The following is a 23,320-nucleotide window of genomic DNA, read 5'->3' as shown; positions in this document are numbered from 1 at the left end:
TAGTCAATTTGGAATCTAAGAAAAAAAAATAAAACTACCCCCATTCAGCATATTATAATCTCTCTTTGTAGGTGAAAATAGTTCTTAAAAGGATCCTTAGCCATATTCTTGCCAAGATAAAATTATAAGTTAAATTCCATGTCCTTTACTTAAGATTTCCATTTTATTTTCTTATCTCTTAATCATTCTGGCATTGCTCATCTGAGTCCTCAATTTCTTCTATTGTTCTTTAGGCTGAAGAATGCAGAGTGGGGCATTGTATTCTAGTGAATTAGAGCCATGATGAATGATTTCCTTCTTCACATTAAATTCCTTTTGAGTGTTCTTAGTATAATTTTTTTTTTTTACAAAATAGTATATTAATTATTCATTAGGCCTATACGCAGTCATTTCCTGTATTATACTTGAACAATTTATTTCTCTTTTAAGTGGTCTTTATTAAATGGTCTTTGCAGATTAATTTAGACTTTTTTTTTTTTAAAGCAAGACTATTTTGATTGCTATTCCTAAACTACAAGAGGCTATTTCTCTATTACTTTGATGCTATTGTAAAACACCCTGGGTGTGCAATTTGTCCTGTCTTTCAGTCAGTGATGTTTAAAACAATGATTCTCACATCTCAGACTGGTGTTATTTCTTGACAGTTTCTACTGCTCCGTGGTGGAACAGAATAATAAATACATTGTAAGGAGTTTTGTATAAAACCATTTTTGTTCTCTTTTTGTGTCTTAAAATACTTATCTCATATACTTGGTAGTAGATGATAGTAATTATTTTTCTACTGTCACTAAAATGCTGGATACCTTATTCCAGTTCCCTATTTTTTTCTTTTTTATGCTTCTGTAGAATACCAAATTTGAGAACACTAAGTTAATAATAGCTGTAGAAGTAGTAATAATGAATAAGAATAGCTAATGCTTGAAGTTAGTTATTGTATGTAAAGGATTATTCTAAGAACTTCAGATATATTAATTCACTTAATACAACAAATTTCTGATGAACTTACTATCATTGCTCAAACATTAGAGATGAGGAAATTGAAACAGAGAGAGGTTTAAAAACAAACTACACAATAAAAAGGAGTTATGATATTTAACATTAGTACTCTTAGAATATGAAGTAAATTATCTGAAAGATAATATTATATAAATATTAATTAAAGATATAAAAGAATTCAAACACCTAGTGAAAGATCAGCACACTATGGGCAAGAGTGAAATTTCTAGAAACAGATCACTGAAATTAGAAACTCAGTGTATTTAAATCATTTAAATAAATGATTTAAATACCAGATTAAATACAGCTAAAGAGTAAATCAGTATTGGATGATATGTCTGAGAAACTTACCTAGTTCAAGTCATGAAAAATATGAAAAAGTTGGAGGTGTGTGAAAGACAGAATAAGTAGATACAATATCTATTTAATAGATGGTTAAAAGAAGTGAATAAGGAAAATGGTATCAAGGAAATAAAGAATGAAAATTCACAGAATTGAAGAAACATACACATACTCAGATATAAAAGCATACAAATCATGTGTTGGGTAAATCAAAGTAAATCCACACTCATGTATCTAGTGAAACTGAAAATTAACAAAGACAAAAATATTAAAATTAGTGAGAATTAAAAGGCAGATTTAATAAGGAAACAACAATCATACAGACAGCAGATTCTCAGCCGCAATAACAGAGGCAATAACAGAAATAACAATGTCAAACTGCCAAGAACAAATAGTGATCAGATAAGAAATTTATACCCAGATAAACTACCATTCAAAAGTAAAAACATTTTTCTCACAAAGGGGTAAAATTTTCTATGCAGTTCGTCACTGAAAAATTATTGAAGTACACGCTTCATTAATTCAAAGGAAATAAATGAACACAGAAGGCAGTAAGATACACGAAACAATGCTGAGGGGAAAAAAGAAAAAGCTAAATAAACACTAAAAATCAGTAAAAATAATAAATTTTTAAAAGTTAAAAATAGTTGAAACTATATAACAATGACATGAAGGATGGGAATGAGAATAATGGGATTTAAATGTACAGTCCTCACGGTGTTCACTCTGATTTGTGTGCTGCTGTATCCTCGGTGCCAGGGAAGTAGCATGTACTCAATTAATATTTGTTGAATGACTCACAGAATGAAAATTTCATAGCTGAAGATGACCAGAGATCTGACCTCCAACTGCATTCCTCAGACTCTGAGGATACCACACAGTTTGCTCTGGGACCATCCATAGTGTGCCTGCAGGCTTAGTGTTTGAAGTTAGGCAGGTATGTTGCAGTAAGTGTGGTAGCCCTTGAGATCTGCCTTTGAGGGAACATGCTACACCAGCAGAGTCCACTGATGACCTCCAGCTGCCACCCATCTATCAGCTATAGCTTTAATACTGAGACTATGCTATGCTAGCCCTGCTAGTAACCATTACTGAGCACAGGAGATGGAGGTCCTAGAGCAGGCCAGGTAGGCCCAAGGCAGGACTACTCAAACCCGCCACCTTTGCTTTGGGACCTCCCATCGACCTGGTCATGATTTTCGGAGCCTCCCTGTGGACTCAGTCTCATTCTAACCAATCCTTCTTTTGCTCTCTATTCTAAGGTATCACACATGCATTGAGGTCAGAGAGGTCTCTTTGCCTTTTCCTGCTCCCTCTCCCTTTATTCTTACAGACATTTCCACCAATCTCTTTCATGTCTAATTCTGTCTTAATGTCTGTCTGAATCTTGAAAGAACCACACTGACATATCAAGGCAAGAAGGTAGACACTGAGTTAGGCCTACTAGATCAACAGCTTGGCCCTTCATTGAACAGCAGTCATGAATAACTGGATCCACTCAGGGAGCAAACTTTCTTGAGTAGAAAACCTGTGGTATATCTCTTACACATGATTAACTGCCTAAGCTCAGGAGAGCTGAGACATCCTTTCAGGCAACAAAATCTATGTGGCCTAAGACTTGCTTATTTATGTACTTACTCACTCAATCTGTCCTCTAAGTTGAGGAGGTGTTTCAGTCTTAAGATCTTTAAAGCTTATTATCCTCCTAGTTTTCTTGGGGGTCCCTGGCCATAGGCTATACCATCTGAACACTCTCAGGTGCTGCCATCCTCTCACCCATTAAGATTCTGGAGACTGGTCAAATCTTCTGGCCCATTCCAAATCTTGCCAGCCCCTGGTGAAACCATCATATTTGTGAGTCATCCGTACTACACACTAGCATCTAAATTTCATGCCCTTATGTCCACTGTGATGCAGTCACTCAATGTTCTAGTTATATCTGGACCATACACTCTCCCTGATCATTTCAATCCAAATTTTTCAAATAGACTCAATCTCTTATGCCTCCAACTTGCTAACATCATTATGTCACAGCACCTGTTTTTGACTATTTGGTAGCTGCAGTCATGTACCCTTCTATATTCTTCCTATGTCTTAGTACTCTGTTATCTTTACTTCCTACTATATCCAGTCTACATTTTATAATGGGTCTTTTCAATCATTTTCATGTTTTGCATTTTTTATGTCCTTGAAACCTACTATAAGTAATAAATGGGTTAACAGCAAAATAACAGAATATTAGAAATTAAATAGCTGAAAATATGGGATTTTTTTGTTTTGACTTTGTTTCCCTCATTACAATGAGATCCAGCATTTTGAGTGCTTAGCTGGATGTAAGAATCACTCATCCTTTATGAAAAACCTATTTTTTTCTGTTGCTCAGTATGCAAAACAATATTATTTTATTGTGTGTCAGTTGCATGTATCTTTATTGAAAGCTACTGTAGACTATACTAAGTCAAAATTCAGAGTCTAGTGAAAAACTCCATGAACAAGAAATCGTTTAAGACATTTCTAAGTTGTAATTTGCTTAAGTATTTTTTCATTAGTTTTCTTTCTACCATGTCCATAAGATGCCAAGTTTAGTTTTGAATTCTTAACTCAATCTTTAGTAAAGACTGAATTAGTTACAATAAATTACCAGAAAGCTCAGCCTTTTTTTTTTTTTTTTTTGAATCCTCTTTCTTTCATGCACTTTGTTAAAGATACCAAAAGTTATTTTGACATTTTTGTAGTTATGTTTCTCTCTGGTGTATTACTGGAGCCACAAGAATTGAAACACCATGAGTAAAGAACTTACTGTGAGTGTAAGATCTATTACTTAGATGACAAAGATGAAAACATTGTCCAAAATAATTCCATATTAATTTATATACATTTTATTAGTTCAGAAAACAGGGAAAAACCACTGAAACTTTGTGGCTGCTAAAGCTGTTCATGTTAATTAACTTCTTTGAGGCTATTTCATCACATTATAAAAGCACATCACTGTTAGGGTTATTGATGAAAATTCTAGTTTCCTAAAGTCAAGATAATCTGACAATGGAGTATTTTTAGAAGCATAAATTATCCAGAATTCAGGGACTCTTAAAACTAGCTCTTTCTGCTCTGTCTTTTCTGACACTAACTCTTAACAAGTAGAGTATCTACTGCCCCATCTCTTTATGTCTACTGTCTGTGATAAAGCAGCTAGCCTGGGAATTAGAAGAACAATTTATTTTATATGAAAGTCAGAACTTTAAAAATTTTTTGCTACAAATTATAAAGTAAGTCTTATAACCTCCATATAAGTAATTTTGTATCCCTAATATATGCATGGAAGCTTTTAATTTTTTTTAAAGATTCCATAGATGGCAGGGAGAACCAGTCATATTCTTATAAATAAGTAACAATTGTCATGTCTGTTCTGGTAGTAAAGGTAATGACAGATTTTTCTGTACCTCTTCCTTTAATAGAACATTAAGGTCTTATTAAATGAAATAAAGCTAAGGCTCATAACCAAAGTTAAAAATCTCCAGATATAGAAGATTACACAACAAACACTTAAAAGACTGTCTTCTTCCAAGTTGTACAGCCAAGAAACATGTGGACCCCAGATTTTTATTTATAAATTACTTCAGATTAGTCTTTGACTCCTATACCTAAAATCACCCATTTTTAAAGAAGACAAATTATACATTCAGTTACATTATTTCAGCCATATGACAGACACCTAAAATAATGTACTAAAAGTAGACGTTACTTGAAAGCTATCACTAGAAATTCAGTTTTATTATGTGCACAACAAATTAAAGAAAAAAAAAAAACCAAAACAACCCCATGCAGCCTAGTGGACTGCGAATGTTTTAAGGCTAAGGGAACACACAAAGGCTTTTTCCCGCTTCTGCTACATTTTTATATCTCAAACACACTGAGTGAATCCCAGAGAATCACCAGTCCAAAGTATGCAAAATCCAAACGCACTCACCACATTAACCCTGTCCCTGACTCCAGACGTATTATTGTAAATCACAAAATAAAAAAAATAAAATGAAAAGTCCCTCTATTGCAATAGCCTTACAGAGTTTGTAAGAACATCTCAGAAACTAGTTACTAGATTAAAGGAAAGAAAGTGGTTAGATTATGTGGTATGTGGTTAATCTAAATTAAAAATTTCATAGCTTTTATGGGAAATCTTCAGAAGCAGAAATTCTAAAAGGAAGAGTGAAAAAAAAGTCATCATGGGCACATGCATTTCTAGAATAAATTATGACTTCAATTTATATGAAAATCTAAACTTATTTGACCCAAGTTAATAATATGTTTTGTAGAGGTTTATTTTTTTTTTGGAATGTTATAGGGAGACATTTGTGGGAAAACTCGTAAGCTTTCTATTTTGTAGACAGTATGGTATATTACTTTAATTATCTTTTGGTTCACTCTTTGCCATCTGAAAAATAGGATAAATTATGCATTCATCCCATCTTGTTCATGATTAGTTGACCAAATATATGTGTATGTGTAGATATTCATGTACATGTACATACACATGTGTGTAAATAGCCAGTTTATCATGCCTGCTATGAATTACCCTATACTTATTTCATAAAAGTTATTCTCTCATACCATATAAAATCCCAACTGGAAAGTCAGACAGAGGTTGCAGTGACCAGGTAATCTCAAAAGGATCCCATCTTGGAACAGTGAGTAACTTTTGTACCAAGAATAGCACTTGGTCTCCTGGGAATTATCGATTCTTCCTAAACTTCACTTTATCATTTGTTTACTTTCTTTACACTAAATGTGAGCTTAGATTGACAGATGAGTAAACTGCCATGTTTAGTGATAAATACATACTTTGGGTTGTTGGCTAGATACATGGCCTGCTGGTTAGAATCAAAGAAGGACACAGGTACTAGATGATTTACCAGGCTAAAGGCTGGTAAATAGTACAAGTAGATGCTGTGTAAATACTTGCTCTATGTCATGTCTGTTCTAAATGATCTACAGATATCAACTAATTTAATGCTCAACCATGAGGCAGGTATTATTACCTTCATTTACAGATGAAGAAATTGAAGGACAGAAAAATTAAGTAACTTGAGCAAAGACACACAACTTAGATTTTGGTGGATCCAAATCAGTGGGTGGATCTTGGATTTGAACTTAGGCAGGCTAACTCTGGAGTCCACACTCATAACTACATGAGGCCACCTTTCAAACTCAGACATTCATGAAGGCCTTCAACATGAAGGTTTTCAGAGAAAGTTGTTGGTGGATTTGTTGCTTAAAAATATTACAGCAAATTCTACCTTTGACATCCCTCCCAATCCCATATCCAAATCCTAGACACCATTTTAACTAGAAACATGAATCCATAATAAGGAATAAGAAAACAATTTCCTGTTTTAATTAGAAGGTATGGAACTAGAAGTAGAAGAGAATTAAAGAGAATAGTTATTTCCAGGAATTAATATAAAACAAATTTACACATAGCATTTTTATTTATAATTTTCAACTCTTCTTAACAATGCTAAGTCAACAAGCCATTTCTTATAAAACTAGCAACTAAATAAAAGGAAGATGCAGCACCTTAACTAAGCCAGGCTGGGTGTGGTAGACCAGGCAAGTGCCTAAGTGCATAACCATACCTGTGTGAGTCAGTAGAGAGCATGGCCATCTAGAGAGGTCATGTTTTAGCTCACAAGCACAGCTACCACTCAACTCCAAAAAGATTTTGCCACCTGGAAATCTAGACCCAGTGTTGACTTTTGTTTTTTTTAAAGAAAGGTGTAAATCCAGATTTATATGTTAAATCTTATGATTTTAAAATTTTGTTTCAAACTTTAAAAACACCAAGTACTATAAATATAAAATATCTATCAAACTAAAAACATTTTCATCTATGAGATTCATATCTATCTATCTACCTATGTATCTACATGTATATTTTAATGGATTTGTTGACTAATAAGTCTTATTCCTTATTTGGACATTGAAAATCATTACAAGAAATTACAAGTATAGTCAAATGGTTATAGAAGCATAGAAACCCCAGTATATACTTTCAAACAGGCAAAACCCATTGTATTAGTTTCCTATTGCTGCTGTAAAAAATTGCCACAAATTTAGTGGTTTAAAACATCATTTCTTACAGTTCTGGAGGTCAAAAGTCCAAAATCATTCTCACTGGGCTAAGATCAAAGTGTTGGTATGGCTGCATTCCTTTCAGAAGTTCCTTGTGAGAATCCATTTCCTTTTCCAGCTTTTAGAGGCCACTGGGTGTTTATAGGCTTGTGGCTTCTTCCTCTGTCTCCAAATCCATCAGCATAGCACTTTCAAATTAGATATATAATTAACAGATTATATATATATATAATTATATATATAATTGTACATTTATGTATATAGTCACTCAGCTATTCATCATGGGACAGATTCAAAGAAATAAAAAAATAATAGAATAGATCTAATTCAACCTTTAAGAACTTTCCATCTGCAACACACTGAATGTTCGTATTCCTCCCAGAGTTCATATGTGGAAACTCATTCCCCAATATGATGGTATCTGGAGATGGAGCCTTTGGGAGGTGATTAAGTCATGATGGTGGAGCCCTAAGAGTCCCTAGAGAGCTCCCTTATCCCTTCCAGCATTTGAGGACACAGTGAGAAGATGCCATCTGTGATCCAGGAAGCAGGCTCTCACCAGATACAGAATCTGCTGGTGCCTTGATCTTGAACTTCCCAGTCTCCAGAATTGTAAGAAATAAATGTTTGTTTTTTATAAACCACCTAGTCTATGATGTTTTGTTATAGCAACCCAAATGTACTAATGGAGAAGTGGTATAAATTGGATATTCTAAAGTTGAAACAATCAATAGGTATTAGGCAGAATTAGTCTATCATGTTTATTGGCCCCACCTAGTCATTTCATCAAGGATGACACTCAAATTGGAGTCTGCAGTGGGTGCTCTGGTGCATGAACTAGATATCTCTTCCCTGAGGACCAAAGTACTCATCTCCCCAGATGCTAGAAACGTTACCTATCCATGACTTAATACTTAATTACTCCTCAGGAATTGTCCTTGGCCGAGTGAGCTGCCTTAGTTATGTCACCTGAACTAGGGGGAAGATTTGTGGAGGGAGGAGAAACCCATAACTGATGGCTGGATGATGCAGGGGACAAAGTGCTGACTCCTTTTCCCCATTTGGGACATTTCTGAAAGGCCATCTCAACTCAACATAGAGCTCTTTATGAGATCTAATATGGCTTCTATGTCAAATGTATTACAGTTTTTCTCCTTCTGCCCAATTCTGCTTCCTTAAGTCCCTCACAGAAGTTATGCCTCAAAGCACTTACCAAAAAACATCCTGCATGCATTTCTCAAGGAATCTGAACTACGACAGAGGTGTTCCTTTATAGAGGAATAAACAAATAAATAAATAAAATACTGAGTAGTGCTGTCCTTTCACACACATTCCATGAAGGATTTGAAGCTTTTTGGAAGGGTTGGATAAACAGTCATATTAAAGGCATTGATTTTGAGGTTTGGAAACTCTTAGAGAGACCCAGACCAGAATTCTTTAATCATTGACGCCACCTCTGTCCCAACACACATACATACACCCCTGTATAGCAGTCAGAAGTCAAGCCAGTTAAAAAATCCCAAAGAATAAATTAGGACAAAGATATGATTTTCTTTCCAACTTGGCCTTCAACTTGGTTTGCAACAATTAATATTGAGCAGGTGATGATTAAGAAGAAACTGAGCTGGAACAAATATTTAAATGTCTGGAAATCACTATTCAAATCCATTCCAAATCCATTTTAAGAAATGAGAAGTTGAAAATTATAGTTGTATATAGACCCAAATTTAACTCAGCGGATGGGAATGTTACAAATTATTATGCAATATAGTGGTATTGTTGTTATTCACTTTTCAATATTGTCTTCTTTGCTCCACTCTTTAATTACTTTACAACCTGGTTCATTTACACGGCAAAAGCTTGTTGGTGGGCTGGCGGGATGAATTTTAACTTTGACCATCTTTCAAAAACGATGCAGATTCTTCAGGAATCTACAAATCCTTGGATTTTTTCTATCTTCCTCTCTCCGTCTCTTCTATGATTTCATACATATGTGTAGTATAAGTACATAATAGTACAAAAGTTAAGGTAATGTATTTAACTACAACTACACTTAATAATGAAGAGTAGTCTTAGGAGATGCTAAGATGACCTTATTATAGGAGTCTAAATAAACTTTTGAAAATTGCTCACCATGCAATTGGATTGCTGCCCAATTGATCCAGTTGAACAATTAAGATAAACTTAAGCAATCAGTCCTGTATTTCAGTGATTTAACAATGAAATAAGATCAGATATACTACATTGTAAATGATTGCTTGAATTCTAGTATGTTTATTGATAAGGAGTAAAAAGGAAGAAAGAAAAAAAAAAACCCTGACCATATCATAGTTGAAATTTACTAGATAAAAATTAATGACGAAATAGCAACATTTGTACTGTTATAGTTGTACTGATATAACTACAAACATTTTCTAAGTATTTGCTATCTGCCAGATACTTTTATAGGCAATGATAGACAAAAGTCTCGTGAGATACTATTCTTCACTTAGAAGGAGTAATACCTTAAATATTTACAATATAGTGTATGTGTGTTGCAACGTAAATATATGGGAAGGAAGAGTGCAAGGGGTTCACAGAGGAGAGACTAATGCTGCCTAGGAGAGTTGAGAAGTGGAAAATTGAAATAAAATGAGTAGGATTTTGCCAGATGAAGTAGGAGGGTAGGAATTTCAGCTTATAATGTGTTTAGAAGGGCAGAGTTTTGGAAATGTGTCTGGGTTATAGAAAGCAGGAAATATATTTTGCCATAAATTTATGAAAGGTTTGACATGCCTGGCTAAGAAACTTTGAGTTTTATCTTGCAGACAACAAGGTGACCCATAACAGCTTAAATGAGTTAAGGATATTGGGTGACTTCTGAGCTAGGAGAGAAAGTCAAAAAATGAGAAATATGTAGACAAAAGCTTACAGGGGCTACACAGCAAGGACTCTGTATAATAAAAGAGATTTATTGATTACTTTTTATAATAAAAAAAGAATCAATCAATTCCAGAAGCATGTAATTACTACATAAAATTATGGAATACATATACATACCTACGTATATAATATCCATCCATCTCAGGTACCATGTGTAAAATATAGATCAGATGCATAATATTAATGCCTGATATTTATATAGACCCTTATAGTTTACAATCTATGTTCATTTAATTGTTAGAGTTTCTTTGAAGGAAGGCATTATCTCTAGGTAGGTAGAGAAGTCTGAAGACTCACTCAGAGCCACCCAACAACTAAATGACAGAGCTGGATTCTGAACTCAGATCTCAGACTCAAATTTCAGTGTTCTTTCTATCAATGCAACAATATATACATAGAGAGATACATTAGGGAAAACTTAAAGTGTGCATAAATTCAGATTTAGTTTATGTAAGCAAATGCTGAACAGCCTGAGCATCAAAATGTGAATAAAGGAAGAACCGAAAAGAGACATGGGTACATTAATAAACAGAGCAAACAATTCAGAATTCTGTATATTGGTTGTTAGAATTCATCCTCTTTGGGGGAGTAAGACTGATTCTTCTACCTCTTTACGTCTCTCCCATGTCTATGTCCTCACACCAAGCCTCTATAGTCCAAACTGACCAAACATTACTTTATAAGCACTGCTTCACAAACAGAACTTGAAACTTCTAAACACACACACACACACACACACACACACACACACACACAGAAAGAGAGAACTAAAATAAGCCTCAACTTAACTTGACCAACACTTTCATTTTTATAATAAGAAAAATAAAATCCAAGGAGGCTAACGGCTTGACAAGTATGGCACCTTAATTGGTGGTATAGCTGAGTGTAAACCCACCCATGCTAACCTTCCACCCATGGAGGTTTCCACAGCCTGTGGCCAAGAATCATAGTGGATATTCTGCCAAAAAGGAAACTGGAAGAAGGAGGGATTCACAGGAGTGCCCATCTGGAACTAGGAAAGGAGAAGGAAAGGGTTTACGGTAGTGCTTCCCAGACTTTTAGATTTAATGGGGCAGTAAAATTTCGAATAAGTATATAAGTTCCACCTTTGAGTTGCCAACAATTTAATTTTACCAAGAGAAGACTTTTAAAAACAAACAAAGGGAAAACAAGTATAAACGACTTTCACCACCATTTCACATAAGAACAGATACTGCCCTACCAAAGTTTAAGACATTCTTTGAAATGAAATGAAGTCAGCTCTATGAAAAATTCACCTTCTTGTGGCTTTTCTTCATTTAGCTGGGGACGACCACATCCTTCATCATGGACCAGCTACAGGCCAATGGCCAATATTCTAGAACTACCAGTATGTAGGAACAGGCCACAAATTGAGGTCAGAGAACTGGGCATTAGTCTATCACTCAAGGATTTTGTGACATGAACCAAGTCGTTCCACACCTCTGGCTCTCACACTCGCTCATTTAGGAAATAAGACCTTCTGACCAGCTCTGTATTTTGAGCATTCTAAGAGCAGTGAACTCTCTGAAACAGACCAACTCATCTGATGCTCCTGAGAAACTGGGTCCTTCAGAAAGCCCCTTTCCCATGTCTCATCCTCTCAAGCCTCAGTATAAAATGCTGGCAAGTGAGGAATGGCCTAATGTTGCTCTACCTGACACTGAACATTTCACAGAAGTCCTCAGTAGCTTTTTTTTAAAAAAAAATTGAAGTGTAGTTGACGTGCAATATTCTATAAGTGTACAATATAGTGATTCACAATTTTTAAAGTTTATACTCCATTTATAGTTATTATAAAATATCGGCTATATTCCCTGTGTTGTACAATATAGCCTTGTAGCTTACTTTATACATAATAATTTGTGCCTCTTAATTTCCTACTCTTATATTGCCCCCCCCCCACACTGGTAACCACTAGTTTGTTCTCTGTATCTGTGAGTCTGCTTCTTTTTTGCTATATTCACTAATTTTTGTATTTTTTAAATTCCACATATAAGTGATATCATACAGTATTTGTCTTTCTCTGTCTGACTTATTTCACTTAGCGTAATGCCCTCCAAGTCCATCCAGGCTGCTGTGTGGCAAAATTTCATTCTTTTATATGACTGAGTAATATTCCATTGCATATATGTATATATACCACATCTTCTTCATCTATTCATCTGTTGATGGACATAGGTTGCTTCCGTATCTTGGCTTTTGTAACTAATGCTCACAGTAGCTTTTAAATTGTCTTTCATGAGAGAAAATGTCAGACTGGATGGGACTATGTGTTTTAACATTATCAGTCACCCTATTTTCGTGGTAACTATTATTCCCAGTGCCACTATTGCTACTATCTTTGTATAAAAAAAAAAAAAAAAGGCAACAGAGGAGGAAGGGGGAAGGGAGTGTGGCAGGCACTGAGGTGTGGAGAAATGATGGGAGAGAAGGATGAGTCGGAAGGTATGAACCTTATTTAAAAGGAAGCCACATCAGGCACTGCTCTTTATAAAAAGTCCCGATCTCAGAGTCACTGCTGGTACATTCAAAGCCTCGTGTGTCCATCAATGAAAAAGGAAAAGAAAAAACGTAAGCAGGAGAATAGAGCAGAACTTGACAATGTATCATCAGAAGCATGCTATTTTATCCTTATTGTCCTGGGGTCTGCAGAAGGGATTATGAAAACCTGCACATTCAGCTAAACTTTAATGAAGCCTTGTAGAGTTACGCTAGACTCTTTGGATCAAATACAGTTTAAAAGTTGAGAGAAGAAACCACAGGAAACCTAGAAACAACAAGGTAGAAGCAGATTTAACTAAGAATTTCCTTCGCTCTGTTTTAGTGACACCCATAATATAATTATAACCTAGCATTTGCATTTAATTACACAGTGTTGAGAAACACTGGATTTTATAGCAAAGCTGAACCAAATACAGAGCTTTATTGCCAATAGGTTTTGTACTTCTGAGGAATGAATTTCAGAGCAGGCAAATACAAAATCTTGGCTAAATAAGACAGAATGAAGACGTTTATGGTCTTGCCAAATATAGACATATTTGCACCGAAAAATGGTACAAACAACCAAATGTTACAAATTTGCTTCGGCAAATAGTAAGCTCTCAATAAATGTTAGGTGTTATTATCATCATCATATTTGCAAAAAATGATTCAGTATTTTTTCTTTTTGTGCTTCCAGGCCCATAAAGTAAAATCTACAGAAGGGTTAGTGTAAGGCCCTCGAGCTACTTTTTTTTACCGAAAACCCACAGCTATCAGTGGAGCCATATATATCTCCTTTGGTATTATTCCACTTCCTTTTTTTTTGTCTTAAACTCCAGAGGTGTTAAAAAGATGGCAAGGTCCTTCCTTGGGGTAGATTTTGTGGTACCAACCACAGGAATTTTGCATGACTTTGGTGTATAAGTAATTGTTATCATGAAAAGTCCTGATTTTTCAAAAATAAATGATGCATAAAGGCACATAAAAGTTCAGTTAATAAGTCCCAACGCGTTCAAGAACACATCTTAGCTCAGCCAGTGGAACTAGTTTTTATTCAGTGGAGACCTCTTAAATGCATTGCCTCAGTGCACAGTAAATCTATTCTTTTAGCAGGTTTATTCCTTTATCTGGTAGTCAATTAAATGGCCTTTCATGAAATGTAACAATGACATACATTGTGGAGGGAGGTATATTCTTATAACTTGTCTGATTATCTTTTGGCTTTAGCATGTATTATTTATGAGTATTATTCCTTGAGCAGGTTTATGCCTTCATCAAGTAATCATGAACACATTTTAAGTATAAATATGAGTCTGTAGCAACGGGAAACCACCATGGTTTTAACAAGGTTCATTCTTGCACAAATATCTCATTCAATTTGGAGAGAATTGTATTTTGAGAATAAAATTTATTTAGTTATTTTCCCTCCTCACTTTCCAAATGGTAATACCTATACCAAAAAGGAAAGCAATCAACACTGTTGCATGCATTGGACTAAATATTTCTAGCTATAGAAATGCCATTAGCTTGTTTCATACAACTAAGATGAACTGAGAGAAAAGCTTTTAAAATGCAACAGCATCGATGATAATTCCTCAACCTGCGAGGGACTTCACAGAATAAATGTCAGAAAATCTATTGATACACTTGTGGGAGACAGAATATAATCAGCCTTTTAATGTTCTGGATATTCGAGTGTTTTGTTGCTTGTTTTTGTTAAACGTCCAGTCTGACAGGTGAATCGCATTTTCCCTACTGCAAAATATTTTAAAAATAAAAGTTATTATTCTATCTTCAGAGATCAAATCTTTAACTAAATTTTGCCCAATTTCTTTTGCACACAAACAAAACAAATGAAATATTAGATAGATTAAAAACTGTATTTTTCCCTCTAATCTGGTTATTTACGTATTATTTTAAGCAACCACCTTTTGTTTAATTGAATATTTTTGTCACTATTAATTTGGAAATAATTAAAGTAGCAATGTGATTGGATAATATTACAACACAATTCTGCTATCATCTTTATATGTAGGCACCAAGCCCAATCTACAGATGAATTAGCTGTTCTTAAATGAAGGAATATTATGAGTCAGTAATGGTATGACATTCTTTTTTATGACTATAGCTTGGGTTATAATGTGACAAGAAAAAAAATGTAATGTTTCCAAAATGACAGTTTTTTAGATTTGTGTTGCCTGAGGTAGTTCAGCTGAATAATAAACTACAATTTGATTGATGGAAAATTGACGTGGTTCATCTTATCTGCCAGTCTAGCCTACCACGGGCTTTGATTTTGCATGTATGATGATGTATCACGGTTTTACAGATAATGTCGTTTGTATTAGACAGGAGATTTGTTTTCCTCCCACATAAGAAAAGAGAACTTTATTACATAGGGATGATCAGACTATGTCATGGATTAGCATGGAATCAAATTTGTTGGAGTATAAATTTGCAAGTTCAACTGTGGAAAACTCAATGATATACATAAAGCCTTAGAACACAGTTATTTGTTGGGGGTAATCTGGCCATCTACTAGCTGGAGAATTATTCAGGCTGAGGTAGATTGACATCTGCACCTGCAAAAACCAATAAGACAATAGCTATTTCACTTTTATTTTAAACAAATGCTGCCTTGATCGAGAAATCTTACAAACATCAATGATATTAAGACTCCTAAACTCTAGAGAGAAAAATACATTTGAAAAAAAGTAATAAAAGAGTAATAAACAAAGCTAAACACTTTAAACATATGCAAATCCAAATAACAAATTGGTAATCAAAGAACATGAGGCTATTTATAATTAACTGCTGAATATTGATGATTTCTCAGATTTAACCATGGCAAATTGAAATTAAGATTCCTGAGTTAATTTCAGAGTATAATTTAAACAGGATGGTTCCACCTCATCTTCTGTTATTAGCAGACAGTCAAAACAATGTTCGAATATTATGTACATAACTCAAAAATAATAAGAAAAGTGTCCAACTATTTTTGTCTTTAAGTTAATTCAGAAAATTAAATGTATAAAGATGCTTCAAAGTTACTAAAAATTTTACTAAAATCATCCAGGAATGCATTTCGGAACATTCCAGTTATGAGTACATCTCCAAGCAGAGAAGATAAATATTTTTAAAAGAAAACTACAGAATTGGAATGGGAAATTTCATACATAATTTTCTATTCAGGAATAAATAGTGATCACTGAAAAGAAAACCATAAAAAAAATTGGGGGTTTGATATAATTTCTGGCCTATATAATTTATTCAAAGTAAAATAACAATGGAAGCATTTTTCACCCATCAATTAAGAAAACATTTAAAATGTTTGTTAACATTTAAGCAGTCAGTACTAGCCACTTCATTGTGATAAGAGTGCTCATATAAGAGGAATGGAAGTGTAAACTATTACTCCCTTTCTGGAAAGTAATTTGAAAATATGTGTCATTTCTTGAGTGCTTACAATCTTCTAGGATCTGTGATATTCATGTATTTGCTCAAGTATAAAGTTTATCAGTTTCTATCAAGAGCCATAAAAATGGTCATAGCTTCTGACTTATTAATTTTACTTTTAAGAATATATCTTAAGAAAATAAAAATAATACGAGATATGTATATATTCATTGCAACACTACTTAACATGAGAAAATTGAAGATAACCATAGTGTTCAGAAACTATTTAATCATGCCATATCCCCCATCACATATTATGTTTATGTAGAAATTGAAGATTATTTTATGTAGAATGTTTTACAGTATAGAAATTGTTTATCATATGTTAGGTTAGAAAAGTAGGAAACAAAATTATATTCATTATATATATTAAAAGAAAACTATGCAAAATCAGAACAGCAAAAGAGTCTAAGGAAGTAGCTGGTAGAAATATACAGTTTTCCTTTTCTTTTTTAAACTTTTTTATATTCCCAAATATTTTCCAATCAGTATGCCCTACTTCCATAACTTGACAAGAAAAGTCACGATCTCCATTAATTTGATTTTATTCCTATCTGCTTACATAGGCATATAAGGTCCCTCACAAGACAGCGGAAATAGTATAAGCTTTGGGGTCAGGTAGACTTTGCTTGGAATGCTAGCTCCACTACTTAACTAGCTGTGTGGCCCTGGGCATGTTATCTAACCTCTCTGAGCCTCAGTTTCCTCATACGTAAAATTAATCAATAAAAAAACTTAGTAAAAGGGATAGTTAGGGAGTTTGGGATTGACATGTACACACTGCTATATTTAAAATGGATAACCAACAAGAACCTACTGATAGCACAGAGAACTCTGTTCAATATGCTACAACCTAAATGGGAAAATAATTTGAAAAAGAATAGTTACATGTATATGTATAACTGAATCACTTTTCTGTATACCTGAAACTAACACATTGTTAATCACCTATACTCCAATATAAAATAAAATGTTAAAATAAAATAAAAACAACAACAATAACATGTAAAAGATTCAAAGAGGAGAGATTGATTAACATTAACCTTAATGAGGAAGAGGGTCCTAGGAAAGGTTTCAACAAGAAGATAATGTTTAAGCAGTCCTGGAGGATGAGCTGCCTGTATAGCTATGACACCAGAAAAAAGGTGTCCCAAGCAGAGGGTGCATAGTGAAAACTGATAGAAGCAAGGGATAGAATGACGCAGTCTGGAACTGGCTGCCAGTCTCTAAGTGCTACAGAGTAACAGATGCAAAAGAGGTACACAAGTGAAAGAATATAATTCTCCATATCAGGACATGAAAGAAGTTTCCCCAAATTTACATATCACTGCATTCAGACATCAGTGTTCAATTATTTTAGTTCCTAAGTCAATTTGTTTGTGTTCTTCTGGAAAACTGCTTTGATTTTTCCCTCTCCTGGCATTCATAAAACATAATCGAATCGTGGAAATTTAGAGACAGAAGAGACATCACACTCTCACCAAGACCACATCAACAGATGAGAGTAATGAGACCTAGAGATTTAGAATTTGCCACAATCCTTAATACTACAAGTGAGAGAGAGACCGAGAGAGAGAGGCAAAAAGACAGAGACAGGCGGAGATGTTCTAATGGACACATGAAACAGAAGGTCCAGGACTCTACCTATCTCAACTTCCATCCCCAGGGACAAGTTGTGGTATATGGCAGTGGAACTCAGGGCTCTAGAGACTGACATGACATACTCACTGGCACAGAGACTCCATTACAAGAACTTTCCATCACTGTGGCCCAAGGAATAGCTGTCACCTTACAAGCAGACATAGTTCGTTAATCTGATTTTCACTCTTTTCAGTACCTCTACCCTTACTTCTCCACTTGGCCACTCTTTCCCAGCCTGTATACCTCTAGTCCACTTTAATATACATAATCATTTAGGAATAAGAGATGTGTCCAATCTCCCTTTTTCAATACCTTCTAACTGCATCTATTAGAATTCAGCCAAAAGCATGGGCCCTTCACCTCTCTGCTAGCCCAGAAGTAAACAGCATAAAATTTTGTCACAGCTATGAAAATTCCTAACACCAACAATTTATTGACCAAGAGTTAAACACTAAAGTTTCAAATTAAGTTTCAAATTATCCTAAGATCGTTATCTGTGACAAATCTATTCTTAGATATAGTTAACAAACCTGCATCATTTCATTCTACTAACCATACTTTAAAATAAAACCTATTGGTAATTTTCCAGAACACTCTGGGCTGACACGATGGTCTGAAAAAAAGATATTTCTCATAATTTCCTGCATTGCCTATATCCTAAGGATACAAAACTGGGTGTGTGAGTAGGTGAAGCCCTAGAGCAGGAGAGGTGGGAGGTGTAAGGCCTCCCTTCTTGGAATATCATTTTATTTAAAAACATATTTTAGAAAAATAACATAAAACAACGCAGCACTCTTCTACATGTATAACAATATTGGGGAGTAGAATTAGAAATTCACACCACTTTTTTAGAATATACAAGATAAAGATAGGCTTGATGGACTTGTGCCTTTAGCCCTCTCCTCACCTTCTTATCAACCACCCCCCATTCCCACTAAGAATTCACACTTTGCCTCAGGACGCACTTCAACAACAACAACAGCAACAAAATTTGCAAAGAACATCCATACTAAAGGCATTTGGTACATAATGGCCAAATATATTCTGCACGTCCAGATATATCAGGTGATCCTGATCAAGTCATTTACCTTTCTCACCCTTCAACTACCTCATTTCTTAAATGAGAAAATAGTATGACTCTCAAAACAAGTAAATCATTAAGCTGTTATTAAAGGAATGTGAGAAAACCAAAAGAACAAAAAAACTATGTACTGCCTTTGGCAGCCTACTCCTGTCCTACAAATAGAAACTGGAAGGAAGACTTAAAGAAAGAATATTTGCAGCCCAGTAAGCTGAGAATATTGAAACAAACTGAATGAAAGAGGAAAAGATCATGAATGACATCTAGCCAATTTCTCTATCAGGCTTTCTGTGTGTACTCACATCTCTCTACCAGAAGCCACTGCTAATTATATACACATGTGAAGATTTAATTTCTAAAAAGCATATACTTGTTCACTGGCATCATATAAAAATCATGTATGCATACTTTTGTATACTTTAAAAGGCATTTAAAGTCTACTTACCATATGAGGAAATCAGTGAATGGTGTTAGTTTGATTTGGGCACAGGTATTTAGATAAAGAATCACACCAGTTGGTTTTATGTTTTAAGCACAGAGTAACTTAACATCTGGAAGTTTTACAGGGCAGGTATTGAAAGTTGCTGAGTTAGAAAAGAAGTCCCCTTATTATTCAGCACAAAATAAGGCTGACACAATAACATTTGGATAAGCCACTTTTTTGTTAATTTTAGAAAACTTACACTCCAAAGCAATTTAGCGTTTCTGCGTTTGTTGATATTACCTTTTAATGTGACAACCATGACACCATTTTCCAAAACAGATGGATTAATGTCATTTAAAAAAAAATTACTTCACCTAGACAGGTGTTTCCTGTGTATGTTTGACATGAAATTAAACATAGCTCCAGATGTTCTGTTTGTAGCAAAGCCAGTTAATTTTATTAGAACATTTAATCACAGATCAACAGTGTAATAGAAGGGCAGTGAACGTGAAGCAGAGACTTAACAGAACCTCCTAATGAATTGTGAATTAGCTTATAGAGGGGGATCTACTGAACTACAATGCTGCTTACGTGAATCCCATAAATATATTGATTTGAGCGTGGTATTTTCCCTGAATTCCAGTACTGTTCACATTTAGAAGTATCACTAGAACTGTAAAGTTGTGTGTATGTGTGTGTGTGTGTGTGTGTGTGTGTGTTTTGAGCTGGCAATGCAATACATTTTTTTAAAGTTCAACATTCGCGATGTTTTGTAAACACTGCTCCTTAGGCGTGAATGAGCTTGGGATCCACTCATATGGCCTCAAAGTGCATTTGGGTGTCCCTGATATTCACAATAACTGCTCTGCCTGCAATGCACATACTCAAGAGACAGCAGCACAGAGTTCAGCTATGCCAGGTTTAAACATCATTATATGCCTAGTTATTTTTCCTCTAAGATTAGCTATAGATTTCCCATTAATTATAACATCAGGTTGATTCACCATTAATAAAATAAATCTCAGTGAACTGTCACTGATTTCTTGACTAAAATGAAAACAAATGAAGAAAAACCCGTTCCTGTCTTTGTTATGCTCTTATCAAATTTGTCTTTGCAGCAGCATGGTCATTCCAGAGCTGGAGCAAAATATTCATAATTTTCTACTTTGAAATATTAGTGTGCCCATATGCACTAATAAAAACTTAAAGCCCTGCTATGATTGATGTTTTTTGTTGGCCCGTCACCTCATTGTATAGAAGTTTGTTTTAATGAGTTTCTCTAATGAATATTTTATATTGCTACTTGGATGAATGGCATATGGTAAATGCAAGGTAAATTACAGCTCTTTAAATAAATATTTTTCATAAATTATTTATTTTGTGATGCCTGTATTGGTAAGATGTCATGTCAGATAAAGATTGGAAAGTATTTACTGTAATACTTATTTGTAACTTGAAGAAGTAAAAATTTTTAATTATTAACAAGCTTCCAATATACTCATGAAATTTATGGCAAAATTAGCATAAATTCTATCACATTACAAATTTATATGGACAGCTTCCATTCTAAAATGCAAAAATAAGATAAGCTCTTATGTTTACAATAATTTTTATATAGTGCTATACAAATAAGAAAAAAATCTATCTACAAGGATAAAAAAAGGGGAACTTGGTAGGAACCAATTTAAAATGAGATTTAATCTTGAGAATTATTTAATCTCTGAATTATATTTTTAAAATTATTCTCTAATTATTTTAATTGAGTAACTGCACATTTTTCATGGTACTTCTTATTTTCTTTGGGGATATATTTGAGTGAATGGGTTTTCATCTAATAAATATTAATAGCTAGTATTTATTGACGCTTTTATGAACATTATCTTATTAAATTCTCATGATAATCATGAAAATATGGTAGTGTTATCTCTAATTCTACATATAAGAAAATTGAGACTCACATGGCTAGGAAGTAACAAAGATTTGAACCCACAGTAGATTGGCTGCAATGCCTATGGCTTTCTAGCTAAATTAACAGAGCCCCAAAATATGCCATCTTCTACCAAAAAGTTTTAGAATAGGGAAAATCAAATATCCTCTCTTCCTAAACTATTTAATTATTATTAATAATAGTAATATCTAGCACTTAAAGAGTGATTACACTGTGCCTGGTACTAAGGGCTTTGCATATATAAGCTTATATAAACTCCCTTAAGATACTAAGAGATGGGTACTATCATGACCCCCACTGTACAGATGATAAAGCTGAGGCACAGATTGTTTAGGAACTTGCCCAAGGTCACACAGCTTGTAGTAGCAGAGCTAGCATTCAAACTCAGACATTGGGTCAAAGTCTGTGCTCTAAATAATGAAGGTTACCATGTCAAGCTAAAGCATGTTCAAGTGTCTCTTTCTTCCCTGAAGCTATAAGCACCCTAAATTTGAGTGTGCCTTATTCATTTGTGTAATTGCAGAACCCTACAACATTGCTTGGAAAACAGTAGATGCTCAGTAAATATTTGTTGAACTGAAATGACTCACCAATGTCTACTGTTTTTTTTTTTTTTTTTTAATAAATTTATTTATTTTATTTATTTATTTTTGGCTGCATTGGGCCTCCATCCCTGCGCGCGGGCTTTCTCTAGCTGCAGCGAGCGGGGGCTACTCTTCGTTGTGCTGCGCGGGCTTCTTGTTGCAGAGCTCGGGCTCTAGGTGAGCGGGTTTCAGTAGTTGTGGCGTGGGGGCTCCATAATTGTGGCTCGGGGGCTCTAGAGCGCAGGCTCAGTAGTTGTGGCTCACGGGCTTAGTTGCTCTGAGGCTTGTGGGATCTTCCCGGACCAGGGCTCGAACCCGTGTCCCCTGAATTGGCAGGCAGATTCTTAACCACTGCACCACCAGGGAAGTCCTTCTACTATTGATACATACATTTGAAATTGAATGGTTTTCAATATTTTAATTCCAAAAAAGCAGAAAAATAAGCAAATGAAAATAGCTATGTGCTGAAATTCAACCACATAGGGTCTCACTCTTGCTTACCCCAAATTAATTAATAATAACTTTCGTGTATAGATGCAACAATTATTTGGGACAAAAAAAAAGAAAGAAAAGAAGATTTATATGTACCTGTATGTTGGCTACACTCATATCTCTAGATTTTTTTAATACATTTGACCATTTAGGCTAATTGTGTTCACACTGTCATTGCTCCATGAACATTTATTTAAGGTTCTATCTCAAATACTTCAAACACATTAAGTTCAAATATGTATAGATCCTATGCTAACAATTAAGTAAGATAAGAAGTCACATTTTGCCCCTCAGAATATCACTAGCACTATGATAAGCATTTTAGAATAATAGAATAGAAAACCATCTCCTTAAAGTGGCCAATAAGGTGAAGCATCATTTTTTTTTTTTTTTTTTTGCGGTACGCGGGCCTCTCACTGCTGTGGCCTCTCCCGTTGCGGAGCACAGGCTCCGGACGCGCAGGCTCAGCGGCCATGGCTCACGGGCCCAGCCGCTCCGCGTCATGTGGGATCTTCCCGGACCGGGGCACGAACCCGCGTCCTCTACATCAGCAGGCGGACTCTCAACCACTGCGCCACTAGGGAAGCCCGAAGTATCATTGTTAAATTAGGTTGATCCACAGGAAATAGCTCATAGGCAATCATTTTTCACCCAGAAAAATGGCAATTTCCTGTGGTTCAATCTAACTGGTTAACTTGAGAGTTGACTTTTATACCATACCATACCATGCTTACCAATTTTAACCTACAGAAAAGCATTCATGTTATGCTAAACTCTATAAGGTGCAATTGAATCTTTCTTTAGTA

The sequence above is a fragment of the Grampus griseus genome (assembly GCF_964374135.1).
Source record: "Grampus griseus genome assembly, chromosome: 17".
Lineage (NCBI taxonomy): Eukaryota > Metazoa > Chordata > Mammalia > Artiodactyla > Delphinidae > Grampus > Grampus griseus.
This window is presented reverse-complemented; position numbering follows the sequence as displayed.